Below are 23,924 nucleotides of genomic sequence, written 5' to 3'. Positions count from 1 at the left end.
AAAAGTTACTATAGAGGAAGAAGGTTTTCAGAAACCTTCTTTGTGGAATATGTTAGTGACACTGCTTTTTTTCTCTCATAAATGAGTAATCTTTTATACACCTTGTACTTCATTCTGATCCCCTACTCTTATCTATTTATTGTGAGAAGTTATTTGTGGTTTGCACCTTTAAAAAATCTACACAGAGGTTGTATGTAGTTATACCTTACAAATTTAAAATACATATAAAATTAACATTATCTTTTGACTTTATGAGCACAATATCATGTTATCCCAGTACCTTTCTGTCATGGATCTAGGTTGGCCTAGTTTTGCAGAATGTGATCTTAGATTCTTAGGAGTGTAAGTTAGGTATACTTGTGTTATGGCTAGCAAATTTTTGTTGAAGCTGTTTCTGGAGTAAATTGTATGTACACTCAGATAACCTGATAGGCAGACTGTAGCAATTAAGCTGACAGATCACAGAGTTAAAGAATCAGAATGGTTGAGGTTGGAAGGGACCTCTGGAGGTCATCTGGTCTAACTGCCCTGCTCAAGCAGGGCCATCTAGAGCAGGTTGCCCAGAACCATATCCAAACAGCTTTTGAGTATCTCTGGGGATGGAGATGCCACAATGTCTGGGGGCAACCTGTGCCAGTGCTCAGTCACCCTCACAATAAAAGAATTGTTTTGTTGTGTTCATATGGAACCTCCTGTGTTTCAGTTTGTGCCCATTATCCTGTCACCAGGCACCACTGAAAAGAGTCTGCATCTGTCTTCTTTACACCCTCCCCTCAGGTATTTATATACATTGACTAGATCCACCCAAGCTTCTCCAGGCTAAACTGTCCCAGCTCTCTCAGCCCCTCCTCATAGGAGATATGCTGCAGTCCCTTAACCATCTTAGTGGCCCTTCACTGGACTCTCTTCAGTAGCTCCATGTCTCTCTTGTACTGGGGAGCCCAGAACTGGACACAGTACTCCAGAGGGGTCTTCAACAGTGTTGAATAAAGGAGAAGGATCACCTCCCTCGACCTGCTGACAACACTCCTCCTCATGCAGTTCAGGATACCATTAACCATCTTTGCCTCAAGGACACATTGATGGTTCATGTTCAACTTGATGTCCACTGGGAGCCCCAATTCCTTTTCTGCAAAGCTGTTTCCCAGTTGGGTGGGCCCCAGCATAATACTGGTGCACGGGGTTGTTCCTCCCTAGGTGCAGGACTTTGCACTTCCCTTTGTTGAACAGGACAGCATCAGTGAGTTCCTGTCAGCCCATTTCTTCAGCCTGTCAAGGTCCCTCTGAATGGCAGCATGACCCTCTGTTGTATTGACCACTCCTCCCAGTTTTGTGTCATCAGCAAACTTGCTGAGGGTACACTCTGCCCCATCATCCAGCTCATTAACGAAGATGTTGAAAAGAATCAGACCCAGTATTGACCCCTGAAGTACACCACGAGTTACTGGCCTCCAACTAGAGTTTGTGTTTCTGACTGCTACTCTCTGGGCCCATCTGTTTAGGCAGTTTTCAGTCCACCTGACTGCCTGCTCATCCAGCACATATTTCATCAGCTTCTTTATGAGGATCTTATGGGAGACAGTGTTGAAAGCCTTACTGAAATCTATGTAGAACAATATCCATTGCTCTCACCTTATCTAGCAAGCTAGTCATATGTAACTTCCTGAGTGTATGGAACTTACAAGTTGCAAAGAAATAGAAGTGATATGAGTTACACCATTTCTTTCTCATCAGTAAGGGCCTACATAAGTTCACTGGAGCTTCTTCTGTGAAGCAAGCTGTATAATAACTTTTCCTCTGATCCAAGCTAGTTGTGTAGAAAGCATCACTTATTTCAAAACTTTAAGGTCTGTGGTCCAAATCAGAACTTTTGAGGTTTTAATGTTACCACCGTAACATTGGCAGATAAGTCACAGCATGGCTATGTTGAGCCCCTGGAAGTATGCATGCTAGCACCTGAATCTTTTTATGAATGTCAGAAGAGCTCCCTACTTTTTTCATGAATCCCCTGATGCAGCACTCAAAATGTAGCCTTAAAAATCTGAACTAGAACTAAAACACTGAAATTTTCTGCTAAAATTATTAAATGCATTTACTTGCATTTCATTTGCCAAGAATATTGTAGAGAAAATTTTTTCTGGTTTCCATGGGAACACTCTTGAAAATGTATAGAGATTCAAAATGTAAAGAGGCTGGTGAAAAACTTGTGAAAATAAAGTGAGTTTGCAGTTTTTCTTCCTTGATAAATGTATGGAGAATGAAAACCTTTGACAAGAAAAGAGTGAGAGCATATGATTTTCTAGACATATGGGAAACGTGTGCAAACTCAAGAGGCATGAATTATTCCTCTTGAGCAAAAAAAGGCTTAGCAGATGTTAGTGTGCAAGAACCGTGTAAATATTGTGGGGGCTTAAAGAAGGGTAAGTTTAAAAATTCATCAATAGGAATAAAGACACATGAAACTGCAAACTAAATATTTTTAAAAAATTCACAGGTAGTAAGTATTTCACTAGTTACTTTTCTCTGTTTTGTTTGAGCACGTGCCAGTAATTTCCCATGAAAGGTACTGGTCAGCAGGAATATGGGATATACTCTAGAAAGTGTTGTCATTCTTGATCATTACAATTTACAAAGATTTTACTGTTTTAAGTACGTTAATCTGAAGATCAGACCCAGCTGTTCAGGGGACAGGGCAGGCTGTCAGCTATAATTGCATCACATGACCAGAAGCACATATGCCCCATTGAGCACTGTTGGTGGAGAGATGGAAAATTAACCCTTCCAGCACATTCTTACCTGCCATCCATGAAACTTGACTAAAATTTGTTTCAGTAGTGAAGTAACTAGGAAGCATTTTGCTCAAAAGGCATGATATTAGACTATACAGGAGGGAGTAAAGATTGTTGTTAATCTAAATGAAGATAAAACCCAAATATTATTAAGTAATGCCAATACAGTATAACTAAAAAATATAAGGTCTCTGTCAACTAAATGAATATGGGAATGCACTACATGCATTCATTAACAGAGTAAGAATGAGAAAAAGTAAATTAACTGTCAGTTTTCAGGCTTCCAGTAAACAACACTTCTCACAAGCAGATATTATAGACAGCCACTACATTGCTCTTAAAAGTGAAATATATTTTACACATATCAATAATAGCATTCTGCTAAATGTAATATGAAAATTCAACTTGGTATATCAGCATTAGATTGAGTGCTGTGCACAAAACTGACATGACTATAAAGACTCCCTAAGGTTAAATTGGGCTCCTGCACTGAAATTCTAATTAGAAATATGAGTGTTCCAACTCTGTGTAAGTGCATGTGTGTTTAATTATTTTCCCTTTTTACCTTACATCTTTCATTATTCCGTGGTCCTTTTCTTCCTCCTTTCTTGCTGTTTTCAAGCAACCCAATCTCCTCACTTAATCTAAGTGTAGGACCTTCCTTTAAGTTGGCATTAATTGACAAGCAGTGTTTAATTATTATTTTTCATCTCTGAAGAGACCTGATATTAACTCACCAAGGGCCCTAGACAGCATCTCAGCCCTTTGACTCATGTGGCACAGCTCTGCCATCTTCTGACATATCTATTCTCTTGTCAGCAAGACAGTTATTTTCGTTAGTGTAATATGAACAATATTTTGTCTATAGGAACTTTGTCTTTAGGAACTTTCTACCTATTTAATAGCACACACAACATTTTTAATGGAGGATAGAGTTACTCTGTACCTGAGAGATGTGTTTAAACTGGGTAGGACAGCTGGTTCTTTATCACACTAAATGACACTTAAGAAACCTTAGTTTCACAAATATGAATACAATACCCAACCTACCACAAGAATATTCTGTTTAGCGTTGTTTTCTGCTACTACATCTCACTCTTAAAAGAGTATATTCATTTCTTAAATTATTAATGTCTACTATTAATTTGTTTCATTTTATTAAAGAAATAATCTGATTTTGTGTGGAGTGATTCCAGTGTAAATTCACTATCTGTAATAAAATATTTTCTGTTCTAAAAGATGTGAATTGTGGTGGAGAAGATGCAGTGCATAAATTTGATTTTGATAAATCAAAATTCCTTATGAGAACTGCTTATAATTTACAATTTTCCTCTCATAGAATCAAATCTTATTAATTTTAAATCAGGAATCTCCCCAATATTCTTAACAAAATTCTAGCACGCACACACAAAAAAGTTTTCAAATATTTCTCAGCAGGTACAGATTTATTAGTGAAAATTGAATGATCAGTGTGAGTCATCTGGGCTCAGAATGAAATATTAAGAACTAGATTAGTTTTTTGATTGGTCTTGAGATTCATGTTCATCTGCATTGAAAATACATTGAAGTGCAAAAATATTGAAGTGGAACAGACAAAAACATGTACATGGATCCTGGAGTAACTAATTTCCTTTCTTGGGCAAAACTCAATTCCAAGGTCTAAAAACTCCATTTAATTGCTGAATTGTACTTTGTCAAAACTTTGCTTTCTGTAGCATTGATGCACCCTAAGCTTATTCAAAACTTTTCTCTACCTATAAGCTATTTTTTTAGAGCTACCATTTCTTAGGACAGACCTCTAAATAGAACACATGCACAGCCTTTCTGTATAGCTCTGTTTCTTGTCAGCCCCAATAAAATAGGAAAAATGCAAGACAGCCTCACCAGCCACAGAAAAGTCATAACCCCAGCTATCCTTTGGTAACAGGTCCCTCACTGCTTGTTCTTAACCTATTCCTGGTCTGTTCTGTAAGGGGAACTATGACATGGGTACATAAGAATTTGAAAATATTTGGCAAACCTGTTTAAAAATATGTCAATACTAGACAATGCCATAATCAATGCATACTTAATTCTTAAACGTTATTAGAAGGTAACATTAAGCTCCCTAAAACCACAATTAATCTTTGTAAAATATTTAGCTTGTGGAGTCTAATTAATACAGCATAGGACCCAACTAAACACTGTCCTGAAGAAGTCCACAGGTATTTCACCTCAAAAGCTGCAGATGGAATACCAAACAGAATTTTCCTTAGGCCTAGGTATGTGGAAGCTGGGTACTCCATAATGGCTGGAAGTACATCCAGAAGTGTCCTTCACAAATATCACTTCTGTTTAAAATGTTGTGGTGCACGAGTTTGATTTATATCAGTTTGTCTGAACATATGCAGCAGATCTTTTTTTTTTATTTTCCAATTATGACCATGAACTCTGTATTCAGTGGTCTTACATGCACGTTTATTGCTGAAATCAGGAATTTTCTTAGGTTTGGGTAACCCGCATGCAAGTTCTCTCTGATATAAGTGATTATTTTTGAAAGATATAGAGCAGACTGGTGGTTGATAATAATTCTTAGAACTTGACCCTGGCTAGATTACCATTTATTTTTAGAATCTGTGACCTTTTGGAATAATATTTTTATAAGTGCAATAAGATCTTCTAGTGTGTGAATTAATGTACTGATGGAGCAGAGTTGATTGCACTCAGCCTTTAGCTTCATTCACAGCAACACATTAGTTGTGAATTAGTGTGCAATAATTCATACCCTGTTGTGTCTTAGGTCTAAATATAACATTTGTTCACGTTTAGAAATATAACATAATGGCACTAATATTTTCAAATCAAGAAGCCCCCCTCAGTATTTTCATTTCAAATATGTTGTTCTAGCTGCCATATGTTACAATAATAACAGTTTATTAAATAGTGACATAGACTTCAGCCTAGCTTCTATACACGTACACATTCCTTCTGTACAGATACTTTCTAAACCAAAGATGTTGGGATCCAGTGACATGAAGGGGCATCCAAGAGTCTCTGGATTGAAACAATCATACTGTATAGGTCAGTCTACATTTTATGCTTTATTTTTGCTTTAATTATGATTCAAGGGACACTTCATAAAAATAAACCAAAATCTCCTGGTTTCAGCTGGGATAGAGTTAACTGTCTTCCTAGTAGCTGGTACAGTGCTATGTTTTGAGTTCAGTATGAGAAGAATGTTGATAACACACTGATGTTTTCAGTTGTTGCTCAGTAGTGTTTAGACTAAAGTCAAGGATTTTTCAGCTTCTCATGCCCAGCCAGCGAGAAGGCTGGAGGGGCACAAGAAGTTGGCATAGGACACAGCCAGGGCAGCTGACCCAAACTGGCCAACAGGGTATTCCATACCATGGGACATCACATCTAGTATAGGAACTGGGGGGAGTTGGGGTGGGGGATCGCCACTCGGGGACTAGCTGGGTGTCAATCGGTGGGTGGTGAGCAATTATTATTGCTGTTGTCATTTTATTAGTGTTATCATTATCATTATTAGTTTCTTCTTTTCTGTTCTATTAAACCATTCTTATCTCAACCCACGAGTTTTACTTCTTTTCCCAATTTTCTCCCCCATCCCACTGGGGGGGGGGAGAGGAAGTGAACAGCTGCGTGGTGCTTAGTTGCTGGCTGGGGTTAAACCACAACACAAAATTATTTGGAAAAAATATCTTCATTATTTTTTCAGACAGAGAACACTATGAACAGGCAGGCTAAATATTAGTCACAAGGAGTCTTTAGACATCTAAACCTAACATTTACGTTTCTAGAATTCTCACATAATCCTCAAAGTCTTCATCATTAAAGTCCCCTAGACAAACAAGCATGGCAAGAACACACTCAGAGAGGATTTTCTCACAGGTCTGGCTAAAATTCAGGAGACAGGTAAAGTTTCTCATGACATTGTGGTACTAGCTTCTCTCCTAATGAAGATTTCATCACTCACATGGAATTAATTAGAACTGGCAACACTGAACTGTGCAGAGTGTCATGGTGCCTAAGGCTGGACCAAAGGCCTCTATTGAATTTAGGTCTGACACACAGGCAGTCATTAGTACTGTAGAAAATTGAATCGTGGTGGCTCAGTGACTGACAGCTGCCCTGTCCATTGGACTCTTTGGTATGGTTTTTTTAGTAAACTACAGTTCTGTTGAGACTGAAAAAATTTAAGAAAATAGGAGCAGCTAAAGAACATATGTAGACAATAAAGAAAAGTCAGGAAATCAAAGAGAAGTTCATGCACAGCATCTGGAAAATGGTTCAAAATCAAGCCTAGTAGTAATCAAGTGAAATGAACTATATAATTTGGTTTCTAAAGCTATCCAGCAAGTGGGTTTAGCAGACAACAGGAGCTCATATGGTAAGTAGTACAGTAACTATGATGACTCAGTGAAAGCATTTCCTAAAGTTTCTTATACTCAACATGTCAGTACAAGGTCCTTTTGGAAATGTTCTAAAATGAGAAGTAATATTAGACCATTCTATTTGTAGCACCTGTTCAGTTCCAGTTCTAAGAATGTTCTTGCATCTACACTGAGCAACAGAACAGATGTAACAGACTAATCTGCCTTTACAGAAAAAGCTATGTAGGTACTTAATCCAAAATTCGGTGATGCCTCTTTTCAGTGTTTGTTTGTATGAATTTTCTCTTTCACATGTTTCATAACTATGTGGTCTGAATGACTGTCACAGTTCATTTTTTCTGCAGATTACTCTCTATAAGATGAGCAAAACTGGCTCAATAGCAAAACACAGTTGCCCTTGCTCTAGTAGCAGAAGTAAGTATTGTGGATTGGACTGTACTACAAGAGAGCCATAAACTTTCTACACATGAATACACAAAAAAGTGGAAGTACTGCTATCATATAGGTGACCATAATTTGTGCTAGTTTCAGCTAATCAGCATAGGGAACGAAGAGCAAAGAGGGTATTGTAGTATGCACTGTAGATCTCTAGAGAGTTGTTTTCTGGTAGCAAGATTGTACTGATGGCTTCCCTGGTGTATCTGGTGTTCACTACTGGTTTTATCCATCCTATCTAGGTTAAAGTGAATGTAGTTGGGCCCATCCATTCAACCTTACAACTGCATTTTGTTCTCTCACCAAAGCAGAGTTTGGTGCTCTAATAAAGTGACTGATCACAGTGTGTATCGCAACAAATTTCACTGATGCTAGTTTAATTCATGGTATAGAAACAAGAACATTTGTTAGAATTCTGAACTCTGTGTTTCTCTTCCCTCCCCTTCCCTTTGCTTTTTGTTTTCTCCTTTCCTTTCTCCCTTCTGCTTTACTCTTCTCCCTTCCACTTCCCCCTTCCCATTCCCTTCCCCTGTCAGTTTTTCCCTTAGAAGTACTATCCAAAGAAGAATCTGAACTATGCATCTTGCTTTATTTCTGTGAACGTCTGCTGAACTGACTCTTGTCATAGATCAAGGTAGAATTTATTAACACTGAGTTTAAAGAATACAAAAAGTTTTTGCAAATATATCACAGAGAAAGATGTATTGGGAAATAAATCTATTACTAAATTAGGATGGGCTTGAAAATTTTCATGCTTTTAAGAGCTCTGCTGGATTTGATTGCAAGATCTGTGACACCTAGAAGAGTTACCAAGTCATTAAGATGCTGATGAAATGCAAGTGGTAAGAAAACTGGGCTGGCTAGACAAACGTGGATGTACTAAGTAGCTAAGTGAATTTAGTTGCTCAGTTATTTTTCACAAGTCCTGATGGCTTCATGATTTATACTCTTTCAGAGAAGTGACTAGAGTACATAGTAAGTTTGCAGATGACACCAGGTTGGGAGGCAGGGTTGATCTGCTTGAGGGTAGGAAGGCTCTGCAGAGAGATCTGGACAGGCTGGATCGATGGGCCGAGGCCAGTTGTATAAGGTTCAACAAGGCCAAGAGCTGGGTCCTGCACTTGGGTCACAACAACCCCATGCAGCACTACAGGCTTGGGGAAAAGAGGCTGGAAAGCTGCCTAGCAGAAAAAGACCAGAGGGTGTTAGTTGACAGCCGGCTGAATATGAGCCAGCAGTGTGCCCAGGTGGCCAAGAAGGTCAATGGCATCCTGGCATGCATCACAAATAGAGTGGCCAGCAGGACTAAGGAAGTGATCATCCCCCTGTACTTGGCACTGGTGAGGCTGCATCTTGAGTACTGTGTTGAGTTTTGGGCCCCACACTACAGGAAAGACATTGAGGTGCTGGAGCTGTTGAAGGGCCTGGAGCACAAGTCTTATGAGGAGTGGCTGAGGGAACTGGGGTTGTTTAGTCTGGAGAAGAGGAGGCTGAGGGGAGACCTTATCTCTCTCTACAACTACCTGAAAGGAGGTTGTAGTGAGGTGGGTACTGGTCTCTTCTATCAAGTAACCAGTGATAGGATGAGAGGAAATGGCCTCAAGTTGCACCAGGGGAGGTTTGGATTGGATATTAGAAAAAGTTTCTTTACTGAAAGGGTTGCCAGGCATTGGAACAGGCTGCCCAGGGAAGTGGTTGAGTCACCATCCCTGGAGGTGTTCAAAAAATGTGTAGACAAGGCACTTCAGGACATGGTTTAGTCGGCATGGTGGTGTTGGGTTGATGGTTGGACTCAATGATCTTAAAGGTCTTTTCCAACCTTAAACAATTCTATAATACCAGATCTGATTGAAAAAAATATCTTCAGAATACATGAAAAAGAATATAGCTTTTGACCTCTGTAACCCCCTTTGCTACTTCCTACTTTAGAGTGGTTTTGCTGGAATTAATCCTGGCACTTATTGCCAAGAAATCTAATATCATGTTAATCTATAAGAAAAATGAAATATTTTGAGAAAAATCATTCAACTGCTAATTGAATTTTGAGTAATAAAAAGAATTCATTTTCTCAAAGAAAATTATTTCAAATTTGATTGCTTTTTTAGTCAAATAACAAAACCAATAGATTAAGATATTGCAGTTGACTCTATATGTTACAACTGTCATTGAACCATTTATTAGATACTCACAAAATTTTGCATGAAACATTATTAGGTGAATAATGATCCTTGTCAGAGAGTGTTCTGCAACCAAAACACGTGAAAAGAAATTGGGTTTAGGTCTCATATTACCTAGTAATGCTCCTGAAGGAAGGATTTGCAGCATGTCATTGTATGTACAGATGACGTTATGACTCCCAAGAACATGGAATTGTTATAAATGTAATAGGAAACAAAAAAAACCACAAAAGAAAACAAAAAAAAGGAGAACAGTCTAGTATATATAAAGCAATTTATTCATCTGGAGAGATTACTTAAAAAAATATTGAATGTAAAGATCAAATGGTTTTAACAGAAAGCCTAGTGTGAATTTTCAGTCAATACTATTTTATCTGGTGCATGCAAAACCTAGGAGGCAATAGCACTAATTAAGAAGCTAAATTCAGTAATGACACGAGGCAGATTATAGAGTACATTCTGTACAGGTATCAATTCTATATTTAGAGCAGAGGTAGTTGGGTGATAGGTGCACTCTAAATGCTAATAAGAAAGGAAAGACTAGATAAGAGGAACAGACCTATTTAATTGATTGCCATTATGGCAGATAACAGAAGGTTATTCATCTAATGTTTTTTCCCATATATCTCATATTATTCATGGAAATGCTGTTGACACGTGAACTGAGAAACTGAGTATTGTTTTCCTCATCAGACAGTATGCTAAGGGCACAACCTTCCTTGCGTTATACAACAGGAATAGACCCACCCCAATTATCTTCAGGCCAGTTACACCATCCAAAAGTAGTGCATGGCTTTTCTCAGTTTCGCAGTATCTGGTGGGGGGGGGTCAAAATTCAATGAGAAGCTGTAGTAAAGCAGTGAGACATGGGCTAAGAGAGAGCTGGAATAAGATTAACGGTTTTCAGACTGATTTGCGAACTCCTATGTGTATAAATAATAATAATAATAACATTCAGGCTTTGAAGAATGAGGAAGGATCACTATTATATGGCGTTGGAGGGAAGACAGAAGAATGGAGTTTACAGGAGCAAGTTAATTTTGTAGGACTACTCATGCTTTATTACCCTTGAATTTTAAAACAATTTCAACTGTTCTAGTAACTTCAGGTTCAGAGTATTTGCTTTAATACTTTGTCTTGACTTTGTCTTTGAAGTCTACATCTTCTAAGGAAGTTGGCAGGCTAATATATCTTAATGAGTTTCCTTTACTACTGTTCAAAAAGCTCTTTAAAATAGTTTTTGCTTGGCTCCTAGATAATCTGCTGCTGCTATGCTTGTTGCTCTGCAAGCAGTAGGCCCACAACGAGCTACCCTCAGGATCAGCATTATTCAAAAAATGTGTGTACATCTACAGCAGGCAGCGTTGTGAGGAAACAAAGGGGGAAGTTGTGATGTCCCTAAGATAATTGAAGGAGTCTGTGATTAGAACTGAGATGCAATTCCTTGCTCCAAAGCCTATATCCAGACCATGAGACCATTTCTTTTACATCTTTCTCTTTAACCTGTCAAACTGAGATACTTCTCATGGTAGTTGTTTTGATATTAAACTGACACATTCAGATATCACTTTCTATGTGTGAATTCTTACTCAGTGTTTTGTGGTAATAGTGACAACTTCAATATTTAAAAATAAACAACTTGTTTAGGTTTATGTTTGTTAAATAAAGGCTTGTCCTAAAAAAAGCAGCTCTTAAAATTCATTAAATTCTATGAATGAATGTCTCATTAAGTACAAAATGTCATTTAAATTGGAAAATGATTACCTCCTACATTGTTACAGCTACTGCTACAAACCAAATGATTTCTGACTGCTCTCATCCCGCAAAAATATCTGGTTTTCTCTCACTGCATTGCTCATCACTGACAATTTCTTGCCCCATTCTAGCATGCATTGTGGCAGCCAAGGAATATTTGAGGTTGGAATACAGCCTTGAGCTTAATTTTGAAGTGGGCCTTTTTATGTGAGAGATGTTTTAAAAAAAAAAGGTAAGCTAAATTTTAACTCCCTGCTGTACTGAGTCTGGTTAGGACAGAGTTATCACTTCATAGCAGCCCTTTTGGTGCTGTGTTTTGGATTTGTGGCTAAAACAATGTTCATAATACACCAATGTTTTGGCTATTGCTGAACAGTGCAGCAATCTGCTTCCCTCAGTGAGTAGGATGATAGTAGGCAAGAAGTTGGGAGGAGAAACAGCTGGGACAGCTGACCCAAATTGGCCAAAGGGATATGTTCCATACCATAGAACTTCATGATCAGCAGTAAAAACTAGAGGTAGAGGAAGAAGGAGAGGCATTTTGTCTTCCAAGGAGGCCGGACACCAGCTGGGCATTAGTCTGATTGTGGGAGGTGCTGAGTAATTGCCTTTGCATCAATTGATTTTTCTGTTTCTTTCACTTATTAAACTGTCTTTATCTCAACCCATGAGTTTTCTTACTTTTGCTCTTCCTATTCTTTCCCTTGTCCTGCTGGGGGTTGGAGTGAGTGAACAGCTGCTTTGGTGCTCAGCTGCTGGCTGGGGTGAACCCAGCAAACCTGCTGACATTTCCTGGGATTCATGCAGCAACAGCTGTTTCAACCCATCAGCATGTCTTGGATGAGAGCCTGTAGAACAGCCTTAAATCTCTGTCATTAGAAACAAACACATTGTGGTTAAGTATAACAGAGTTCTTAGACTTTTCAGTGTATGGTAACCAATGACAAACTTAGGGGTACAGCATGAAGATTTAGTGGATTTATAAAAATAAGACCTTTCTTTTCTCTGATGTATAATTTTGCTTTTTATCCAAAGAGTAAGAAGAATGTTTTTAAATTGAAATGTGATTCATATACTTAAGATCTTCTACTTCATATGCAGTGAACTCCAGTTCACACGGCTGTGTCTAGCTGAAATAGTACTGTAGGAAGAGAAGAACGCAGTATTGGTCAAGAGCACTGTTAACCTCCTAATTTCATAAAAATAGTAAAGTAACTTTAGAATTAGAATTGCAAATATAGGGAAAAAAATGGGTATGTTGCTCAAAGCTAGTTGTGCCCACAGCCATAGTAGTTACATGCCTAATTTGAAAATTCTGTATCATGAAGCCCTTAGGAGTATTTTCAAGATAGAAAGGCTATCAGAAATGTTGGATTGGCACAGCTGCCAACACCAAAGTCAGTTAAGTGACAACAGCGTAAAGTAAAAATAATGAATATGGGAGATTGCAAAGTAAATGAAACATTGTTAAGCACTAAGTAGATTTGAGTAGCCTTGAAGAGCACATATAAAGATCACACATATTTCAAATTCAATAAAAATAATCCACACCATTTATTATTATGCCAATTTATGAATGTATACTCTAGAAAAATGTTTATTTTTTAATATTTTCTTAGAGGATATTGCTTTTCTTTTTCAGCTTTTATTTTACTGATGATAGTGCTGAACCCCCTGTAGGAGATACTAGGGACATATTAATACTGGACAAATGTAGTGCTATATCTGTACACAGTAAATTCCAGGTACAAGGTGTTACTGTGCACAAATTATCAATGTGTTCCTTGAATTGCATCTCCTCTGTCTTTTATGTCTCTACTTTTATTGTTCTTTATCCTTAACTTTGAATGTAAAACAGCACTTCTAGGTTTTATGAGTGGCAATTTCATGTATACCTCAGTATTTAGCTATTATTTTTCCAAAAGTACTTGGTACTATGCAGGTATGTGATTCTTGCTCCAATAAAATATTGTCTATTTTTTTACTTAGAAATATGCTATGTTTTTCCTGAGTTTTTCCAACCATCACTTTTTCTTTTTTTCCTGAACGTAATTACTTTAAAATGGCTCCTTGTTTCTCCTATGTTGTGCTGACTTCTAGTGGGTGGGTATGAGAGAGTCCTGAAAGGCTGACATTCATATCTATTACCATTCAATTACTTAAGATCTAAGTGTTGCTACCAGAGCACAAGATTACTGAGATTTGTCTTTTTTGTTTCTCTGAGGACTGGGGATAAGAGTATAGTATAGCAAAAAATAACCGGAAGAAAGAAATTCCTTCCCTGTTGAGAGTAATACATAGCTCAGTAAACATTTGCAAGCAAAAGCATCTCTCGAGGCTCAGTGGATGCCAATGAACAGTTCAGTCATTTCTGCTGTATTGTTTTTTTACACGAGTAACCACAGTCCAAAGCAATTTCCGTTTGACTTAGGATCTGAGGTCACAGTTCTTTGCAGCATTGCCAGGTTTATTCAATGAGTGGGATGATTTCTGGCAGTTAAATTTAAACTCAAATGTCAATTAAAGGACACCAGAGGAAGGATGTGCATGAACTAGATCCATATTTTACTGAGGATAAGACGTGTAGGCCCACTTATATTGTGACTATCCAGTCTCATACAACACAGCAAGTGTACTATTTATTGATAGACATTTGACTTTACTTGATAAGAAGTGACAACATACAAAAAAATTGTTATTTTTTCCGGATATATTCAAGTTCACTTTTTCATCATTATAAGCCATGATCAGAAAGGGTGTGATGCAATTACCAATATCAAAGAAACTGTCAAATCTACATAGGGAATTAACTGCTTAAAAATAAAGTAAATAGACTATTCAGAGTGATCCATCCAAAATGTTGTGCAAAACACAGATGTCACCGTTGTCATGGAATATAAATCTACCTGCTCTATTTCTTTTCATTGTGATAAGCCTACCATTTTTATACCTCAAAAAGCAAACAAACAAAAAAGCCCCTCTTGAATGCTTCTAAAATTTGAGTGAACTTGTAAAAAGCACCTCTACTTCTCTAAGAAATAGTAAGATAATTCTGTTTAAAAATGTTTTTATTGATATCATAATTCTGTAAGGATTGATTGATTTAATCTAATTAGCCTGAATTATTTTCAAAGAGATTGGTTTCTGGGAAAGGTCTTTTTTTTTAAAAAAAAAAAAAAGCACCTATTTACCTGATTCCACTTGAAATACGCTTCATAGTAATAAGCTTGTTTGTTGAAATACCATGGTTTAAGAACCAAACCCAACCTTAATTGTCAAGTATGTGTATGTCCTGGTGTCAGCTGGGATAGAATTAACTGTCTTCCTAGAAGCTGCTACAGTGCTATGTTTTGAGTTCAGTATGAGAAGAATGTTAATAACACACTGATGTTTTCAGTTGTTGCTAAGTAGTGTTTAGACTAAAGTCAAGGATTTTTCAGCTTCTCATGCCCAGCCAACAAGCAGGCTGGAGGGGCACAAGAAGTTGGCACAGGACACAGCCAGGGCAGCTGACCCAAACTGGCCAACAGGGTATTCCATACCATGGGACGTCCCATCTAATATATAAACTGGCGAGAGGGGAGGCAGGGGGATCACCGCTTGGAGACTAACCAGGCATCGATCAGCGGGTGGTGAGCAATCTCACTGCGCATCATTTGTGTATTCCAATCCTTTTATTATTGCTGTTGTCATTTTATTAGTGTTATCATTATCATTATTAGTTTCTTCTTTTTTGTTCTATTAAACCGTTCTTATCTCAACCCATGAGTTTTATATCTTTTTCCTGATTTTCTCCTCCATCCCACTGGGTGGTAAAGGGAGAGGGGATTGTGAATGGCTGTGTGGTGCTTAGTTGCTGGCTGGGGTTAAACCACAACAGTGTATATGTTCTGTCTTGTAAGTTCAAACAGTTTGTTTCTCTACTTTTGAACTTTTCTTAACATCAAGAAATTTTTAATTCTTCATGCCTAATGAAAATTGGGTGAGAGAAAGATCAGGCATGATAAGGCCCCCAGTATCTCAGTGGTTCTTCTTTCCTGCTTATCATAAGATCATAAAATTGACTAGGACTAGGACAGTATTGGGAGATTGACTGGGAAAGCAAGCTACCAAAATAGCTGAAATAGCATTCAGACAACTGGTGAGACAAAACAGTAAGGCAGCCATCTAGAAATGTCAGAGTCCTGTGTGCACCAAAATACTTTGCAATCTCTTCCCTCTATCCCTTCCCAGCTCAGAAGTTTAATTGCCTGTGTTCAAGGTCATCTTTGATGCAGTGCAGCTATATGGTCTTGAATTAGGCTGCAGGGAAAAGAACAAACGGTATGAAAAAGAGTTGTGAGAAGCCTCATCCTCCCACTTTGCTTGAAAGCTACATTTGAGCTGAGGCTTTCACACTTGTACCTTTCAGAGCTGTGTTGCAGGTAAGCCTGCACCTGACTGGCTTGAGTTTCTGGCTTGATGTCAGACCTGCCTCATCATTATTGGCTTGTTTGACAGTCACCTAACCGTTGGCTGACTCTGGTTAACATCATCAGACCCCCCCCCTGCTCTTTTTGCTCCTTTACTGGGGGAACTGCAGCCCTTGTGGGTGAAGTCACAGCCCTGTGTCTGCCTTGCTGTCAACCTCAGCTCACCGTCCTTTACAGAGCAGCCTGCTTCTGCTGTTTCCTGACCTGAAAAAAAACACGTTAGAAATGGGTTGTACGACCCTTATTTCCTTTAGCATCTAGAATATAAGAATAAGCTCCTGTAAGATGAGGTAATCATCTTCATTCTATCATGCACAGAGAGCATCTTGGCAAAAAACTTCATTTTCTTATCAAAAACTTCGTAGGGAGATTTTTATTCCTTTTATCCTGAAACTAAAGGCAGCAGAAAACAAGCAGATGGGAATCCTTATACCATTATCTTAAAGATCCAATTAAGAGAATATAGGAATTTCTTTCTCTGCTTGGGAACACAAGGGCAGAATTATTTAAAAGTGGAATTTTTTTCTTGTTTACGTGATGGAAAAAGAGGGATTATATCATAAGGCACATCAAATACCACCATTGGCCAGGTGAGCATAGTGGGAAATACCATAGAATTCTTAGTTCAAACACCAGCCTGGCAATCAAGAGCCAAACAATGAGTAGTGTGAATACTGATGGAAACTTTAGACCAGATTTTGATCAGCCAGTAGTACTAATAGGATACTCAGAGAACTGTTTCTTCAGTTCACTTTGCTAAGACAGGGAAGCCCATCAGTTCAGATAGACTGTCATATATTACCTCTTCTCATTTTACATTTTTACCATTTTAGTATATTAATTATAAATATAGAAGTATTTTTCCAGGTTTTATTTTGTTAAATGTGAGTACGTAATAAAAACACACAGGATTTTTGTGAACTGTTGCTGGATGGTTAGGTCTGGTTTTAACATGAAAAGATTATTTAATCTTGAAAGCTGAGGTCTTAGTTTGTATTAGTGCTGCACGGATACAACAAGAATATCTTACAGTAACAGCCTTGGGCTACAACTTATACTGGGAAAATGGCAAATCTCAGGCAAATGAACTTAATCATAACTTGCATTTCTAGGGAATCATACCATTTCAAGATTTCTGTGTGTAAATATTAACTTAATTCCAGTAATCAGTTAAGTTGATTAGACACATTGAAGAATATACTTATATCCATGGAAGATGGGCAAAAGATGCATTATCAAGCTTATAATACCTTAGCTGAATCCATTAAAGATGCCAGGATGAGTGCCATAAGTAAGAAAAAGGGATTTTTGCAGAAATAGATGCTTATAGACCAGTATCTGCAAGACTCCTTTAAGTTACCCTTTTTCTTAATATCATTTTGAAATTCAAGTTAGTAGAATAAAATTTTTTGGTTAGAAGGTATGGAGAACCTGACATTCAAGCAGATGTTAGCAGTGTTCATCAGTAGAAACTTGCTAGTGACAAGTTTCCTGGTGGTTTCCATACCAAGTTGAAGGTTCCCTTTACTAAAATTTACAGGTGTAAAAGCACTACTTTTACTTTTCAGAAGTATTGGACGGAGACTTCATACCCTCCATATTTGGGTTACTAACATTCTTGTTTCACCAAAATTTCTGCAGCAACATGAAATTCTATCTCAATGATGAGGCCTTTTCCTGTCAAGTCTCACTGGGATCAAGTCTCTCACCAGTCCTGCCAAGACAGTGATGCAGGCAGTAGGTACAAGGTGGACATGAAAATAATATAAAGCTCTACTTGCCCACCACCACATCATGTATACTCCTTGACCCCACTGTGATCCAATGTTCAGACAAAACAGAACATGTAGCTGAAGCTGAACGCAAGAAAGTCAAGGGAAGTGCTATGGGCAGACAATAAAGTCTCTGTAGAATTTGTAACTATATTTTTGTCTACTTCATCAGATTTAAGCCTGCAATTCAAGACTTTTTTATTAATATGTCTACATGTTTTGCAGACAGACCAAAGTCTTCCCTACTCTACTGTCGGTCTGGATGGCTTAACATAGCACAGTGCTGAAGAAAATACACTTTTCTTTCAATCTGAGCTTATTAGGTTAAAAATACACTGGAGCTAATATGGGTATCTGACATTTGCTAGCAACAGGCCCACATCTGGCTAGAGCACTGTGGATGGAGTAAGGTCTGGTGTGTTTGCAAAAGATGCCCCCATATGTAAATAAACAGATACTGTTTATAGATTAGCCTTTCTTCTGTGTCCAGTTATTGAGGAGACTGTGTTCATTCAATGCAAATGGTGATCAGACTTCAGTTATATTTAGCATCGGTCTCCTTTCTCCAGATTCCATTAACACATTAGTTGCATGAAATTGTCAGTAGCCAGGAAAGTCCGTATCAGGGAGCGGCAAGAGTAGGCTGCCTTGCAGGGGCAGGGGAGCCAGAAGCTGAGCACAGTAACAAGGCAGATAGAGGTGTCACTGACAAGGGTCACACAGCACCCAAACAAGGTGAGCAGAGCAGGTCCAGTGAGACTAATCAGTTGCAGCCAAGAGTCCAGATCACTAGTCAAATTCTTGGTGATGAGGCAGGTCCAAGGTCAAACTGGGAAGCTGAATCAACAAGTCAGGGATGTGATCAGGTCCAAAGACAGTGACATAAGTCAGACACAGGGTCAGTGTCTCCAGCCATGTCCGCAAAACTGAGAGCTCAAGCCAGGAAGTCAGACCACAGTCAGCGTTAGGGTCTGGATTAATGGAGTACCTGGCTAGGTATAGGCATGGCTGTAGCCCTACTGCACTGTAGCTTAAGCAGGAACCAACAGTGAGAGCCTAAGCTTAAAAGCAGAAGGCCCTGCTGAGGCTTCTTAGAAGTCTTTTGGGGAGACCCTCAGCAGAGGCTTCTTCCAGCTGTTTCTTCATAACGTCTTTTATCAGCAAGCTGGCCTTGAGTGCAGGAAGATGAACCCCTCAAAGAGGAGGCATTCACTTAGGACCCTAACAGTCCAATTTGTATAAGACACTGCAATTTATCTTCAAAGTAGTATGCACTTGCCTACATTTTTGGTATAAATCCCATGTTTTAAGATAACAGTCTTGAAATAAGCTCAATAACTTGGGCGTCAAAAGAGCAAGATCTCACTTTAAGATCTACATGGAGACCACAGCTAACATGACTAAAGCTCACTTCTGCAGGAGTTGTCTCAGAAAGGTTACAAGAGTGTGAAAACAAAAGTTACATTTTAATCTGGGTTGTTATTTCCTTAGAAAAGGCATTTTTAAGGAATTACTTTTTTGCTCTTCCTTTTGTAATAGAGGTATAATTAATCTACCAAACAGCAGAGTGAGGAAAAAAAGCTACTCTCTGCATTTTTTGTTCATTTAAAAATTTTTTTTATGAGTATTTCTCATTTTCTGGTTGTCTTTAGAATTGTCCCTCTGCCTTCTTTCTCTTCTTGATGAGTATATACTTATGTACTTAACTTTGATTTAATAATTTTTTTTGCTGTATGCATTTGGGCCTTCTGAGCAAATTTGTGCTGGTGTGTACTTACTTTAAGTGTTGGTATTACATCAGATACCAATTCCCTCAAAACAGACTGATGGTCCATCTGGTTTAGTATCCTGTTTCCTGTAATGGCTAGTAACAGATGCTTGACAGGAGATTGCAAGAAATCCCATACAGCCCAATTTTGATACATTTATTCATTAGGGTATTATTTTCTGAGTTAAAGGTGGACTTTGTAGAGTTAATATGCCTTTATTTTTAAAAAGGTATCTTACCACATAACTGATAGCTCTTTATTCAAATATATCTTTAGTCATTTCAAACTCATGATCAGTCCTTTTATGAATCATACTAAGTGATCACAATCATCACGTAATTCACAAAACATAATAGGTTTGTTCAGTCAAAATTAAAAGTGTGAATATTCAATCTACTGGATTTCAAATTATTTATCCAGGTCATTAGTGGATCAAATACCTGTTTACAGCATAACTTTTAAAAAGAATAATCATACAAAATGTCAGGGAATACATTCAAGATTAAACAAGCATATTTGTGCAAATTAAAGGATAACTAACATCTGGAGCACCTGGAATTTATTGAAATCAAAGATCTGTTATTCAGAAACTATTTGTGATATCTTTCCTCTATATACAACCAGTAATAGCACTAATATCACTGGAATATGTAGATGAGTAATTTTCTCCATTATAATTTTTAAGCACTGATAAATTATCACATTCTAGTCATTGTGTTAACAGTACAAGTAAGCAGTTAGTATTGCATATAATATTCCAGTTGCCTTATAATTGCTTCTAGGTAGAGATTTTTCTTTCTTTTCACATCCGTATGCTATATACAAATCTCCAGGTCAGTGCATCTGCAGTAGTGTACACATTATAAATGCCAAGTAATGTGAATGCTGAACAAACAGTTTTGTGCAGACCATTGCTATTTCTTGCCCCTGTCTGCAGCTCTGTTTCAAAGCAAGAAGAGCTAAGACTAATCTCTTTTGTTGGCATTTCTTTTGTTTTTGTGATTATATTAGAGTTAAAGCTTTTAATTATTTTGTGGGACTTGAAGCGTTCCATGTCATGGAAAGTTCCCAAAAGTAGGTCAGGTATCACATGTGTTGACAGCTTAAAAAAGAGCACAAAGATGAGTTGCAATAGATGTTCAGGAAATTAATCTGGAAGTAGCCACAGAGTGTGTAGTTTTCTTGGTACTCTAAAACTCTCTAAAACACAGAGACTTTTAAAAAAAGACCTTTTTAGTACTGATGCTTGCCAATCTTACTTAATCTAGCAGTATACAAACAACAGAATATGTTTACTATTGTACAAAACATGTATTTTAAGTTGAAATAGAACCCTACTATTTAAGACAACTTTCCACCATACTTTGTCTTGTAAATGAATACTCCTTTGTGTTAAACTCTAAAAAATATTTTAAAATGTGTGAAGATTCAAACTCAGGCAGTCAAAACTTTCAATATGGCTGATTTAAAGGTGCCTGCAGAAACTTAATTCTTCACCATCATTCCCCTCGCATGCTATTGTAATACGTTGCTTAATTAAAGCATCACAAACACTGGTTTTCACAGGACCCTTGTCACATTCCCTGCAGAGGATGGACAATACTTTCTTAATGAGCATTTATTCAGAGTTTTGTTTTCAGTTCATTGTTCAATGTGTGGTCCTATGCCTTTTTTACTGTGTGTTATTCAAACTTTACATAGAAGACAGAATTCTTTAACGTCTTTTCTGTGACATTCATTACTGTGCTGTTTGGCTGTTTCAAGCAACACTTAATTTATTTTCATTTGGTCCTTATGCCAATGAGGATGAACTCCTCATTTTACAGGTGGGAAATTGAGACAGACAGACAGTAAAGGGAAATGTAACTTTTAAACTGAGTCACAGATCTGAGAAACCCATCTTCAATTCTCACATATGGAATAACTTATATGTTTATAGCACAACTACTTTTATTGCAAATGTAAGTGCTTACCACTCAAGCAAATCAGACTTCACAAATCAAGCTGAATCTCTAATTTGAGGTCCCCTGCAAAGTTCTTGGCTACTTAAGCCATGGAAGTAACTGAAATACTGTCATACTCCGTAAGGACTGACCACACGCAAGACATAGTTAACTTGTGAATTTCATCAGTATTTCATAGCAGAATAATATTGGATGTCATTGCACACTCTGAAAATGGTATTTGCTTTATATTTCTGCCCATATCCTCCAGACCTTACTCCTTCCCTGCTCTCCAGTTCCTATATTATATTATGCTGTTATAATATTATATAATGTAGTTTGTTATATTATTCTTTCTTCTCAGTTTTTGTTCACTGTCTGAATTGTATAATTTTTAGCCATCGTTATCCTTTCTAATCTCAGTTTCTTTATTTAGTCACTTTCACTTCCCTTAGCTGCTTTAAGACTCTTTAGCACCAGCTCCCCAGACCTCTTATCAAGTACTTTGTCTGACCTTTATCTCTACATCTTTCTCATCCATGTAGTTCAGGTAATTCACTGAAGCACAAATAAAATAATGTCTATATTGTACTGGAGCTTAACCCCGTTCCTCCATTAAGCAATTAGTAATAGCAATTGCAGCAAAAGTTCTACAACATGTTCCCAATATGGTGCGTGTTCAGTGAACATGAAATGTGAAATATTAGAAATTTAGTTCTAATAACATTTCAGTCAACATGCAAGTTTATTTAGGTCTTATATAACAGTGTCACATTCGGGCAGATTTTTGTACGGGCAGCAGAAGGAGCATTACTCAACAAATGCCATGACCTAAATGAAGAGTTCTAAAATACAACAGCTACATGTAACAGATGTGGATTTTTCTTTAACCTTTTTCTCACAAGAAACTCTACTGTTCTGGTTGAAACTTAAAAATAAAACAAAACAAAATATCCCAAGACAAACAACATTCATGTAAAATTTTAGCTTAAATACATAAACAGTTTCAGAGTGATTAGGCATGGAGAAATGGTATTATAATGTGAAGTTTTAGGGAATTTAATCAATAGGCCAGCCTGCCACTTAGAATTCAATGTTACAAGAATTCATAGAAACCTATAATATACCTGAGATCTGGACAATAATTGAAAAACCCAGAAACTAAATAAAAAGATAACTGATATGATCATAAATAAAGACTAGGAATAAAAGAAATAAAGAAATAAAATACTGTTTTGTGTTTTGAAGGTAAAATAAACCAGGATCATGAACACTAAATTCTGTACATATCCAGTGGTATCTAGAGAGCCAGAAAAGCCATTGTTCTCTGAAAAGAAAAAAAAACAGAATAATTAAATAATTAAATAATTTTGCTTGGAAGGGATATCTGGAAGTCATCTAGGTCAACCCCATGCTCCAGACATGGTCTGCTTTGGGTAACTTGTTCCAATGTTTGGTCATCTCTCCAAGCTGAACAACACATTTCTCTCAGCGTCTACTCATCAATCAAGTACTGCATAGCCTGTCACCTTGCTGGCCATCCATTGGGCTCATTTCAGTATGCCACTCTATTTCTTGTACTGGAGAACCCGAAACTGGAAACAACATTCCAGATGCAGTTGCGTAAGTACTGAATTATTTCATTCTACCTGCTTGGGTCATTCCTGATGATCCAGCCCAGTCCATGGTTGACCTTCTTTGCTACAAGGCACACTAATGAATTGCATTCTTGTCTACCATGACCCACAGATCTTTTTCTGTAAAGATACTTTTTATCCATTTAGCCCCAGCCAGTATAGTTGCATGGCACTATTTCATCTCTGACACTAGTCTTTGCACTTGCCTGTGTTAAACTTCAAGAGTTTCCTGTCAGACCATTTTTCTAGTCTTTCAAGGGCTCTCTGAATAACAGACTCCTTTTGAACATATCTATTGTTCCTCCCAAGCTTGCTGTGTTCCTTGCTTGTTCTATCTTCTTACCCAGACCATTAATAAAGACATTAAACAGTATTTTCCCTGACATTGATCCTTGAGGAATACCACTATTAACCCGCCACCAGTTGGGCTTCTTCCTGACAATCACAGCCCTTTAAGACTGAAGGTCCAACCATTTTTCCAGAGTCTGAGACATCCCACTTCTATCTGTTGCTGACATATGAGGTAATGGAGAAAAGAAGCAGAAATATGAGGGATTAGAAGTTAAAACCTCATCTGAGATCAGCTAATGAGCCAATCCCTTATGGCCAAGGAGCCTGACAAAAAATAATTGTTAGTTTAATGGAGAATTTAAAAGAAATTAGGTACTTCACTGTGTTCATCAGCCTTCAGACTGGGCTTTGCTGTTGTGTTTGTATCATTCACCAGCAATCCTCTTGTCAAGGAGTAGTAAATTCATGTCAGTGTTTCCCTTGGACT

Source organism: Accipiter gentilis, chromosome 22 (assembly GCF_929443795.1).
Source record: "Accipiter gentilis chromosome 22, bAccGen1.1, whole genome shotgun sequence".
NCBI lineage: Eukaryota > Metazoa > Chordata > Aves > Accipitriformes > Accipitridae > Astur > Astur gentilis.
The sequence above is the reverse complement of the archived record's forward strand: the minus strand, read 5'-3'. Positions refer to the sequence as shown.